At 38.6% G+C, this 13,325-nt stretch overlaps 2 long non-coding RNA genes across 5 annotated transcripts; one reads left to right on the forward strand and one right to left on the reverse strand.

Annotated features, from left to right (window-relative positions):
• The first annotated feature begins 223 nt into the window (after positions 1 to 223).
• LOC147757260 (uncharacterized) lies at positions 224 to 11,675 on the forward strand. Of its 4 annotated transcripts, none has more exons than XR_015319880.1 (5): positions 224 to 1,087; positions 4,219 to 4,309; positions 7,798 to 8,086; positions 8,696 to 8,818; positions 9,840 to 11,675. It is a non-coding gene; the product is annotated as an uncharacterized LOC147757260 (long non-coding RNA). The 4 variants fall into 4 exon arrangements; XR_015319879.1 differs by having other exon boundaries at positions 7,798 to 7,994; XR_015319881.1 differs by having other exon boundaries at positions 224 to 801; positions 7,798 to 7,994.
• Positions 4,076 to 7,917, reverse strand: LOC147757261 (uncharacterized). Its single transcript, XR_015319884.1, has 3 exons — positions 7,785 to 7,917; positions 5,244 to 5,588; positions 4,076 to 4,736 (listed from the first exon to the last, which is right to left on the reverse strand). It is a non-coding gene; the product is annotated as an uncharacterized LOC147757261 (long non-coding RNA).
• Positions 11,676 to 13,325: the final 1,650 nt, after the last annotated feature.

The raw sequence follows: 13,325 nt of genomic DNA on the forward strand, positions 1-13,325 counted from the left end.
ATATCTATATACATAAATGAACGACACGTAGATTTTTCTGAAGACAGCGCTAAATACATACTCTTGTAGTGCCTCTGGATCGATTTTCCCCAATCGTCAACGAGAAAGCGATTAACTTTGTGTATTTCCAAGATATCAGTGAAAAATAATATTGATCAAAAGATAACTTAAAGTAACACGATGAAAATTAGTTTGTATTAAAGCATAAAAAGCGAAAAATGTATTAAAGCATATCTAGATATATTTTTAATGGTAGATTTGGCTTCTAGTATATACTTTGTACTTGAGATAAACATTTCTAATCTGTACAGAACGATGATAATGGGCTCCTGAGTGAACGGTGTTTTATATCGTCTTACCAGAGAATTACAACATCAGAGAAGGAGACAAAATCAAACAAACTGTTCAGCTACTTAATACGTTGAATACGAGCCACGTACATCTATGCAGTCACTGGTTTATTTTCTAGGACATCTACCTAATTATTTAATTACTTAAACATTTGTGAAAGATGTATGGCGCACACGGTTAGTTCGTGACTTCTAGCAGAGCCGTCAACACATTGAAATCTAGTATCCTAAATTATCCTGTATAAAAAGATTTATGTTCTAAGCACGCTCTTCGCTGGAAGTAATAGTTGTGATGTAATCGGGCCCCATGTTTAAAGTAATGCCTAGGATGCACAGGAAGGGATTCAGGCATTACAAAATGCCTCTGGGGGACGAGGGAACAAATCTCTGTGAACTTACTTGTAAAACTCTACACAATGAATAACTAAGTAGAAGCAGGACCCTGTTTGAGGTAAAGGCTAAGTCCACTTTTATAACTAGGAAATGGTTATCATCACTGATCGTAAGCCATCGTCCTTATCCTATACCGGGCAATAAGCAAGCCTTACCGCCAAGATAGTGCACTATCGTATACAATTGTGTTAACCAAATAGACGCTACCGATTGATACGTTAGAATACTAAAATGTGAAGTTCGTTATAGAACTTCACAATCAATGAGCAATTTCGTTATTCTATAATGGCTACAAGATCGAAGCCGTAACTTAGCTTTAAGTCGAAAGGAATCGCGGGCCCAAGGTATGTGTTTTTTTAAAGCTTGGTACAAAGTTGAACTTGGCGAAATACGGCATGTTCGCGAGCCTTTCCGCGCTAATTGTATGCTTTGTTTACATTTTGACATATGACTAACTTTAGCATTACTCGCGTCCTCACTGCTGGTCGCTTTGTCAGTGGAGTATGCCCAGTTGGAAGCGGCTGAATATTTATCTACTTGAACAGGGCTGTTAAATGTATAGGCACATGTTGATTAAGTGAGTAAATTTTCGTTGTGATAGAACGTCGTCCACGGTAGCCACCTGTGTAGCGCGAACGTGAAAGGCAGCCTAGGTTACTTCCTATGATGGCCAGTCTGACTCGAAATTTCGACGAGGTAACAAAGGTTCTCACGGAGAACTACGACGCCGATCGCTTTTGAAGGGAACAGAAACAAGTTCCACTCATTTACAAGGAGTGTGTGAAAATTACTTACAGCTTTAAGAACGTGTCATTAAAAAGTGTCGCTTTTCTGCGTAACTGCGGCAAGTTTTGATACCGCACGGCAGGAAGCCATATTAAGGAACGTCAGATCAATACGATTCTACGACGATTGAAAATGCAAAGGTTTAGGTGTTACCACGACGAGATGAACAAATGGTCTGGCAAGGCTTTCTTACCAACCGCATACGCTGGTCCAAGTCGACCTATGGCCCGCGCAACGATACATCTAATTGTTTAATAATGTTACAGTATCCGACGTGAGAGCCGCCCGGATCTCTGAGTTGCTTCGTTAAGATACTAGCACATTGAAACTTACTGGCAACCACAGCCAAAGTCTGTGCGTGTAGTATGGTTATGAGCGATCGTATAAATATGAAAAAAAAAATATTAAAAAAAGAAATGAACCATTTCAATGGGGTTCGAAAGTGAAGGTTGTGAAATGTAGTGCTAAACTGTTTTTGCAGAAAACAGAATATAACAACTATAGAACCTGGGATAATTGTTATTGTATATTTAGCAATACAACAAATTTTAAGATTTTCGCTTAGAGCATTACATTTGAGAGTCGATGAAATAATACATAAATAAATATTAAAAAAAAACAAATTTAAAAAAAAAATACAACTATGCTTGTGATCCTTGAAAAAAGTTTAGCGGGGCTAAATCACGATTTAGTTCAAGAATGAATTTTAGCTCCAAGCTTAGCTCTAGTTCATTTCGTTAAGAGGATAAAAGCCGATAAGGATCTGGATCTCTTGATTATGGTCGAAATGCTTTATTTTTATGAGCTTTATTCTTTTTTATAATGAAACCGTCATCCAAGAGGTAGGGGGTAACTTTTTTGAGATCGAAACATAAGAAAATATTTTACTTATTTATTATAAAAATTCCTAGACCTACGTGTTGATGGTCCACACTTGTTGGGCGAGTCTTTTTTTTCACTCGAATCATTCTTATTCTGTATCCTGCAGCAACAGAGCAGACATTAAGACGTATCGCTTAAAAAGAAGGTAACACGCTCGGATGGTTCAGGTCTAACTAAATTAACAGGCTTGTTGATAAATCAGTGATTTTCAGATGAAAAGTGTTCTACAACCCTTTGTCAGCACCTACCGATCTCTGTCGCTTATAGATCTTGAAATCCACCGTTTCCCGCTATGTATCACGTAATCCGAGTCCTACATATTCTTTATTTTGGTTACTAGATTATGACACGAGGTAAAGGTCTGACTCAATTTGATATCCCGGTGTCGTCATAGGTTTGCCTACCTATCGTGCGTTGAAAGTTGTCAATCGTTGCCTGATCGAGCTGACCTGTCTCCGTGATAAATAACCATTTGTAAGGTGAAGGACGCCTTGACAACTTTAGAAAATTAAATCGAAATGGTATACGCATCCCCAATAACCAAATTTTTAGGCCCGAAAACAATTCAAATCAACTAAAGGCATCAACCGATTCAAGAGCATCTTGAAGCCAATTGACAGTTACTGTTTATAGGCTTTTAGACACAAGGTTTGTCTTTGGTATACGAATCTTTGCAAAATTACTCGTTCCTTAGAAATGTGCACGATTCTAGTGATATTGTTTTCCAGCCACATTTGTTTGAAATCTTAGCATAATGATATTTCAAAACTTTACAGCACACGTTGAGCATCTGCAAATGCAGACGTACCAGTCCCTGGGAAAGTGTCTATGCCACATGCCGGGCCCCAAATAATAAGGATAATAATAAGGATGAGTTGGCCGGAGTCTTCCTGGTCGGTTTTCCTACATCTCCAGACTAGTCGATAGTCTCAAACACAGGCTATTATTACCGCGCCTTTTTAACTAACCCAGCACTGCAGCATCATCCGCGTCCACTGTAGATCTCGTTAGGCCTATTTTCTGCGGTCGCTCTTTCTGTGCAAGGGTTTTCCTTGCCAGCTCCTTTCCACGAAGCTTGTTCTTCAAGAGCTGTCAAAGCTTCTCATACCATTGGAAGGCTCTTTTAATTTTGCCATCAGTATGCGTGTTCCTAGTTTATGGAAGGCACTGTCCGTCGCTTTTCAGCTAGTCGACACAAATGCTTGACTGGGCCCTCTTAGTGCCATAGATGTAACTTTGGAAAACGTCGTGTCCATTAAGATAACCTCCTCACACGGTGCCTTAGCACTGTGCGAGGGACTATATGATGAGTCCTTGCCTGGTCCCTCCAGCCGTTCTTTTAAATTAGGTATGATGTTTCTGACTGTTGTACACGGTTGGATAGCTGAAAAAGCACGTTACGGTAATTGATCAACAATGTCACTCAGGAGACAAGGTGCCTTTTCAAGCATAGAGATTAACAATGCTATCCCTAATCTTGATTTGGGGTACGCTTCCCGTCTATAGCTCGGACCAAATTTTCCTTTTTTAGGTCAGCGCTATTTAGTAGAATGTCCCGATTACTTCAGAGCTTAGTATCGCATTTGATCACTTTGAATCAGCGGTCTAGGTATAAGCCCTATAAAGGCTTTTGTTAAAAGCTAGCTATTAAGTGCACGGCCTGATTTAATTAGAGAATGAGCACTTATATTCAAAACAAAGCCACAGTTTACAATAAAATATTAAAGAATATACAATGCAAAAACTATCCAACGTTGCTAATTTTTCGTAGACGAATATTTAACATTGGTTTTTCTCTGAGATTTAGTTCAAACAGGTAAATCGGTATATGATCTATAATGATACGACGACACGTACAGGTTCGGAGTACGTTTCTGTTGAGCCATTCATTCTACCAGGTGAGTCCCGACTCGGTGATCATCTCGTTTGGCGTTGGTTAGTAGGTATTCAAAGTCACCGAAACAACGCGCCATCGATCCTTCATGTTCGCTGTACTGTAGCTTTGATCGGTCTGAACGCCGCAGATGATCAGATAATAGTGACAGCAATAAAATTATTGTTAAGTTACTACAGTCGAGAAGATATTATTAAGTGGCGGACGTACACGATATGGGGCGAATGCCGTCTTGCGGACGGGCATGTCAGACATATATTAACAGTTAGCGGTATGCATTAATTAGAATTGCAAGTGCCAGCGATTGTTCGAAGAAAGTTCTCCCTCTCGAAATTTGTTGAATTTCTTCGGGGGCAATGACAGCTCAGCGGTATCCAGTTGAACGCTGTTAGACAGAGCCTGTTAGTTCCGCGTTTGGAGAGGTATTGGTGCTGGTGGGAGGCCAATCGATATCGAAGACGAGAGAAGAAAGATAAGCCACACATTAAATATGATCTGATACTCGGCAGTCAGATAAAACTGCTTCGTCTCAAGAGCCCATTTGACTCAACAATAAGAAAAACTATCTATGTAAGTAAAAAAAAAAAACAACTGCTTGATACTGAGTGCATCTATCTTCAAACTAAAAGTATCTCGATCTCGATTGGATTTATTAGGTGTTTCAAATAAAGTATGCAATGCTTCTATAGGAAGATTTCTGTTAAAAGTAGAATATGCTCGAATTAGAGTTGGTCATCTCAGCCCCGCTATATACTGCATAGGAGCTTAGGCCGTTTGAAGTAATTCTTTCAATTGCACCTCACTAGTATCTACCACAGCACCGCTTTGTGGTGACCAATTCGATTGTTACCTTGTTACGTCTCTCGGACTACCGTTCAGCGATATATATGAGACAAATAAATCTTCCTTAATTGTGCGAGCTGAATAACGTGTCTTACCTTCGTATGCGGTAGCCATGTTTATTCAAACGTTTGGGTGAGCTAAACTTTACATGCTGTCAAGCCAAAACGAGACACACTGGCAGAATGGTTCAGACCGCAGTGTGTCGTTCTTGGATACTTGAAGTACTTCGTTAAACGTAGCGAGAATATGTTTGATCCGTATAATTGCAGTTCGTATGCGTTAGATACTCGAAATCAGCCGCATCGTATCAGGAATAAGATATTTCTGGAGTCGGCTTCAGCACAATGCATAAGGTAACTTTTAATAATAAGCTACCTTTCAACCAACTGATGTACACTGAGTGGCCATTTCAGGTACCTGTGCGCAACCTGCAAAATGCTCTGATGACAATGAAGGTCAAGGAACGACCCTTTATTTACTGTGTTTTGAATATTGGGGTTCAGCTGCACAAAATCATTTGTCAAATTTAGGTAAACACAAGCCTAACTAAGTTATTTAGGATGAATTTTCTTAAGTGTATGCGAAACGTGTTGAGGGTCAAAAGGTTTCATTTTTATATGAGAGCAAAGTCAGTTTTGGTCTCATACAAAAATGAAATTTCTCTCATCTCAGAAATGAAAAAAATCAACCTAAACCAATGAAGCGCAGCAGCTTCACTATCTTAACAGTACTTCAGATTACTTAACAATACTTCAGAATATATATAAAAACAAAAAAAGTGAAACACTCTCATTTGCATTCACTTATATAAAGTTATCAAGTATTTGAATGTGTTTACGAAACGTAATTCTCTCTGAAAGCTGCTCGTTGTTAACCTGTCTGACTATGTTTAATATTATCAAGCAAGGGCTCAACTTCAACACTAACTTATGCTATCAATACTCTTGTCCTAAACAGTAACTTGATTGTAATTGATGCACTTACGACTCGTGCGAACGTATATTGCGTTATACGCAAGCCTTACTAACAGCCCGACTTAACCGTATACGTACAAATGAACTGGGAAAAAGTCAATCGATCCGTGTCCTGCTATTAACTGTCATGAATGGCTATACAGGAGCGTAGTCGATTGAGAAAACAATATACTAAATTAGAGCAATATTGTTACTATTACTAGCATAGTTGTTGTTAAAATTGTTGCTGCTCAACCGTCTAATCAAAGCTCAGTCAGATCAGTTATAACCATTAGGGTGACAGCACAATTCCTAGCTAATAACGACATGTTGAAACAACAACAACAACAACAACAACAACAACAACAACAACAACAACAACAACAACAACAACAACAACAACAACAACAACAAGGACCTTTTAAAGGCTCTAATTAATGAGTCACCTTTTTGCATACACTGAAATGCTTCAAGTTTTGATATTTTTCAACTTCAGTTGCTCCGATTCTTTTTAGTTAAAGCGTATTGTTTTTTTCTTTTCTCAGAATTCTGCAATCGTTAGCACGGCTGCCAAAGAAGATTTAATTATACATTTATGATACTTCGAGGCTTTATTTTTCCTAGGCAATCTTGGCAAAATTTGTAAAGTAGACGATTTTTCGATTATCTACCGACAACAGCTGCTGGAAAGGTGCGGTGCTACTCTGTCGATAACTAAACTACCGGGGACGAGCCTCGAGTTTCTAAACACATAAATCAAAGACGTGTGAATAGAAGACAGCTTGTGAGCAGACATTTTTTATCTTTTTCCGAGAACGTGTCGGTTCAATCATTTAGATCTCTAAGTAAGAAAGCTATGTACTTCATACATAAACGACAGTAACTCATAGGTTATTGTCCTCTAATTTACGACAGACGAATCCTCACATCAACTGCACTCGTCACATCTTTCAATCCAGAAAGGCATTTTGCCCTTAGGGTAATACATAACCTAAAAAAAAGACAGTTTCTGCAAAAATGGATAGATTCACAATTATCTGAATCAGTTTCGTTAGGTTGGAACGGAGTAATTTATTTCTACCTACGACTTCACGGTTCGGGTTAAAGAAATAGGTAGCACAATACGATGCCTGCCTGTTTGCGACCTAGCTTGGGGAAACCCTTGGGATTATATACTCATAATCATTTTTCCAACTTTTAAATACGCACAGCCATAAGAAGGTAGCTGCTCAGTCTGGATTTTATGCATGAGTGAAAGGTTATGCTGCGGACAGATGGATAAATGGCGCGCGTGCTGAAAAATGCTATTATCTCGCTTTGTAGAAATACCCTCACATAGTTAGCCTATTACTTGTTATGGAGTTTGGTAGAGAAAAAAAGTCCCAACCCACTCCCTAAAAAAAACAGTACCAGTTGTTTTTGCACTGCTGTTTTTGGACTTCGACGCCTAAAGCTACGGAAGTTTTAGCAAGAAGTCGTATTATTCTTGATAAACTGTTGTTTGAAAAGTATTCTAGATGCGTTCATCCAGGCTGTCTTTCAACAACGCGTTTTTCTTACCGCCTTTTTCATGTAGCTAATCCAAACAGCTAAGTTATAGAAATAGTGTTAAAGATTTACGGCATCTTCTGCGTACGAAGTTGGTATTCTTGTCGTATATGTATTGTTTGTGTCTAACGGTACCTTGTGTTTACAGTTTGAACGTTTCAGAAGTCCTGCACCTTCCACGGGCGCGTGCGTCTAACATAGTCGCGCCATGTTAACTGCACGCGTTCTCCTTTTTGCAACTGTTCTGCTTTCCGACATTACGTCTGAAACCCTTTCTCGCTTGGGAGCGCGCGTAACCACATCTAACATGAGTTTTATTCAGTGATTGTATCTATGAACGATTGTGTACGTACACTTTTTGCGAATTTCTTTTGTTTACTCAACTGAAACGGGAGCGCTAGGATTCAAACTATACATATATTAATTGCAGCGTACTGGTAAGACGCTATGCCTTTGTGTACGGGTATAGCTCATTTTTATCCTACTTCACATGGCTCAGTAAATCTCCTAAGTAAACTAAACTGAAAAAAAAAAACTCTTAGTCGTTGATACGTTGGCTTGTTAACGGTTTTTTTGGCCAGATGACTTTCGATCAGTAACATGTCTGCTATAAAATCTGAGTCACGTGGGGTCAATGTTGCTGCCATATGAAAGCTGGGATCTGATAGCCATAGATGAAGTAAAATTGTGGGAACACCCTCATTGAGACTTAGATTGCATCGATTCCGCTAGCATAAAACAGCTCTGCTGAACTAACGCTTATCGCTGACTGAATAATAATAAAATACCGAAAAAAAAAAACACGTTTCAAGTTCCTATGATAATCAACCATACTAACTGGTATTCGAAGTACGCTATGACAGAACCCTATCTGAAATCTCGTCTGAATTGGTCGAATTACCGTGTTTGAGCCAAGCGGTCTAAGATCCATTAGAATTAGTTATCTTATAAGGCAAACAATTTTGTAGTTAATGGTAGTAGAGCAGCTATGCGTCATCGAAGCCAACGAGAAATCCTTATGCGTCCTTTATTCTGACCCTTTCCAGTGTTCACTTGTTCAAGGAGACCTTATAATCGTTTTATGTGGAAACTTTTCAAAGCAACGAGGACCTTCCGTACAAATGGGTTTCTTGCTTACATACGTAGATAGCTGAGTTCGTGTCTTGCAGGTAAATAGTGATTTTTTTTTTATCTATTTCATTGATGAAGTCGATCGAGTTTATAGACGAACGCTAGGAGACCCGAACGGTGTACATGTCCATGCGTGCAGTATAGCAGCAACGAAAGTCACTACGAATCACAAAAGAACTTTGTCAATTTAGAAAAAAAATTAAAGACAATGAGCCATCTGAAAGTATGCGGAATACTAGATCTTAGCTCTCATATTTGGCCTTTATTATATTTAGTATCACGATATAGAGATATATACATAAATAACATAATAATCTACAACAAACGCAAGCGATGGTTTATTAATCACAGGATAAGGAAGAAAGTTGATGTGGATCGTCGTATTGCAAGAGGCACTTATAGAGTCGAATGATAAAAAATGATACGGTAGAACGGCTGACTATAAGAAAAATTGTTGTACTCTCGATTATTTTTGAGGATTCTAATAATTGTATATGATCAATTTTTGATACGACGCGCTTAGACAGCACTCACCACATAAAAACGTCAAGCCCAGCGTACAAAAGAGAGCTTTGAAAGATCGAAAAACTACCCCCTGAGAGGTGTGGGTCCGGCTTGCTTCCGTAAAAAATATCACAAAAATATGGATTGTTTCCTGCAATAATAAGCAGGAACCTCTCTCATTTTTTGAACTAGTTCTTCGACTTGAGAGAAGGTGAATGATGCTCTTCTCTCGTTTAATGAATACATGATGACCCGAAGTAAAAACAGCTTCCATCGCTTACATGCCTCCGTGGGTCCTCAGCTATATTTGGACTATTACCTAACTAGGACTAAAATCCTGTCAATCTTATAGAAGAATGACTGGGAACGAAAATAGGGGCGGAAAATGCTACGTGCCTTTTTTCCCCCCAGTGACGAACAGCCCAATGGCTTTATTAAAGTCTCAACCAGTCTAGTGGCTTAGCATCGTCCGACCCACTATTATTATCAATAACTCAATCTAACCAGTTCGAACGAACTAACCCACTGCCTTTCACTCACTATGCTGCGGTACAGTGTCGTATGCCCTGTGGACGTCTCCGTAACGGGTCGGTGCGATGACATTGTCGGCGCGGTAGCAAGAACTATTATAGAAAGAGTTAAAATACACCCGTCCCTTTGGTCCGTCTGGCGACCTGACGTCGGAGTCAGCGAACGATCGACGAGGCTGGCGCGTCACGTTCGACAATTGTATTGTGAAAGAAATGGCAAGAACCGCAAAACCAATATGTAACGGTTGTAAGAGTAGACACTGTGGCATAGAGGAATGACGCTAGGAGGTCAACGCTGTTCTGAGATTGCCGATACCGCTTTCGGTTAAAGAAGCTACTGTAGATAGCAGTGTCGCGGATCGTTGGAGCTCAAACGTGTTCACATCAGACATATGGTCAATGCGTATTATTGTGTAAGAGGCTCGTGCAAGTAATCCGAGTTGAAACGTATTCGATATAACAAAATATGATCTATGAAACGATAAATCGGATTGAAGGCTTTGTTTTTATTTTTGATAGAACTTCTTTAACTACTAGCCGATAGAAGGGATTCTCCACAATATTTAAAGTTGATAAATCGATGAAAAAGTTGAATTAGAATTAATTAATGTGAGGTTTCTTATGCTTATGCTACTTCTGGTTGATTCGAGACATCAAAGTTGAACGTCGAAAAGTAATATTATTACTAAAAAAACTTTGCAAGTAAGAGACGCTCACAGGATCAGATGCACGTCCTGTGACTAATGAACGTATCCATCAATCTTTCTTTGTTTAGACCTTCTAGTTATACGTACTTTACATAGATTATCCTATTTTGATTGCTTCATATGTAAACCATCCTGTTGTTTTATTGACCGCTTACCTTCGAAAAAAAAAATCTATAAGACAAAACATTTATAAAACGTAGAAAAAGAGTTCGACGTACCATATCTAAGCAAACGTTTGAATAGAACGTCCAGTAAAGGGATAAGGCTACTTGCACTAAGGATTTCGGCCTATCGTTACCTTAGAGATCACACAACGTACAATTTATATGCCAATATTTCTAACACTTCAAAGTTCCTGTGCCGAATCCATCTAACAGAGAATAACAGGTTTAAGTTTCTTTAAAGTGAATGAGAAGCTAGGTGCGGCATGGTAGCGAAAACCATTTTAGAATAATAGTTATTATATAATGAAATACAATATTAGAACCAAAATAACTAGACAATATACCGAATTGGAATACTTCTATACGTTGCAATTGATCTACAGGTTCGGCATTATAATTACGAGTTTGGAGCATAACACCTTTAGCACAGCCAAAGACCATTTGCTTAATATTCTAACGTTTCGTCTGCCTGCATAAAACTGCGCATATGCCGCAGACTTCGTCCTTAGTAAGTGTTAGCAAGTAGTGACAAAAAGGGGACAATTGAATAAAATATAAGACAAGGGCTTAGCTCAATAGCAAATAGAATGGTCTAAAACCAAATATAGTAAAAAGAACGTTACCCCAGTTGGCTTACGTGTCAAAGTATTGGCACTTATTATTCAACTAGGCGAGTTTTGAAGTTCGCGCCCATTTTTTAAAGCCGCCGAGGCGACGAACAAAGAAAATTAAACATGTTAAGCTATGCTAACACGGATGTTACCTGCTTTTTTAATTTTTTTGTGGTCCAAAAAGATATAAGCTTCGAGCTTTGGTGGACGAATCGTAAAAGCGTGCTTTTTACTATTTCACTCATTGTACAACACGTTTTGACATCAGAAAACGGTAGATTGTGGATATTAGTATGTATCGGTTATTCAAACTGTGCGCATGTTGAGCAATCATATGACGAAATTGAAATCAATAAAAATCATTTTATACTTTGTCGCACGGAACTGTACTGCTATCCTTAAGACTTTAGCGTCGATAACAGCCAGGTTCTCGCCAGAAGCTCGCAACTTTTGGTAGCTACATCTTTCATCAAGGGCATCTAATACACATATCAATATTGTAGAACCTAAGTTTAAGAACTAGTGAAATCTAGAAAGTTTTTTCTATACTATGATTTGATTGTGAAAGGAAATAAATAAATTCGTGATTATTAGGATATAGCATATAATTAGGAGGTTGTTAAGGTCAAAGTACTAGACGATAGAACTTACGGTGCTTCAAAATTTAACAGATTCGGAAGAAATTGTAGAAATGTGTTGCCTAGTGATAGCTATTCGTAAAAAAACGTTTGTGAAATCATTTTGTGATTGATTTTTTCAACATTTTTCCCAGTACTTTAGATAAGCTACAGTAGTAACTCGGTACGTTTTTACTAGGTGTTCAATGCACTAATAGGTAAGAAGTAAAGCTTTTTTCTGATTAACTTTGTACAAAATGGATGGCTGTACTGATTCATCTATAACAGCTTCACAACCCATAATGTTAATACCGTAATTTGCCGAATTGACCCGTTTATCTTCGAAATCTCCTTCTTTATTCGGGACACGCCCTTCGATGATACGAAGGACCGTTGCAAGGCCTATGCAGCTTTGAAGCCTACTTAGTTTGGCGCTAGGCTTACATATAGTTATGTTTGTTGCAGTAAAATCAAAACGGAGCTTTACGTAAACCAGAAGTTCTTGCAATTGAATTTTAAGCAGATAAAATGTGCGCTCGTGAATCAAAAATAGAACGATGTATTGGAAGTTGTAATAACATTGATAATCATCTGGATAACAGAAGCCTTCTTCTATTCCAGTTAAGATAATACTCGTATTAATAAAAGAAAGAAAGTTGGCAAATGAATAACCTTAAAACTGGCCTGAAATCGACGAACTAAGGTGTCCAAAAATCGGTAAGGAAGCGTTCCTCGTTCAAAGAACGACCGTGACTTGAGATCCACAACGCTAGCGCAACTACAACTTTCTTTCAAATACTGCCGGTTTGCCACTGACAGATGTGCGCGCGCCACTTTAGTCATGGCCCTCGACGCAATTCTACTGCGATTCAAAAACATAACCTTAGGCCCATCAATTTTTTGAAGACTAAAAGCAGATGGTTTATGTAGCATCGCCTTCCTTTGGGGTCGGACCAATATTTAGAGAAGTATCGACCCAGTAAAATCGTAAACGAAGGAAGGTAAAGGTTTCTTAGATGCTATCGCAATACCGAATCGCTGGCTAAAGCCTAGCATTATAACGGCCAAAACACCTAGAAACGATAACCCGGTATTATGCTAATTGGGATTTATGCATAAACATTTAAAAAATATATATATATTTTTTTATGTGTTTCTAAAATTTATCTCGAAGGGCTACGTCCGCATGAAATATACATACAAACGCGTATATATTATTAAAATTGTTGTTGAAAGAAAAAAAAGGGTTGTTGAGAGAGCCTTGATCGTTTTTTAGCCAGTTTCTAGGTCACAGTAATTAACGGCCGCGTCAGCTCGGTGTTGTCATTTGTAAAAGCGCTTGATCACTGTTATGAAAAACAGGTGGCATATAATAATAACGAAACGAGTCGCGTACTATGAGTTACTGTCGT

This window comes from Varroa destructor, unplaced genomic scaffold (genome assembly GCF_002443255.2).
Source record: "Varroa destructor unplaced genomic scaffold, Vdes_3.0 BEIS01000002.1, whole genome shotgun sequence".
Lineage (NCBI taxonomy): Eukaryota > Metazoa > Arthropoda > Arachnida > Mesostigmata > Varroidae > Varroa > Varroa destructor.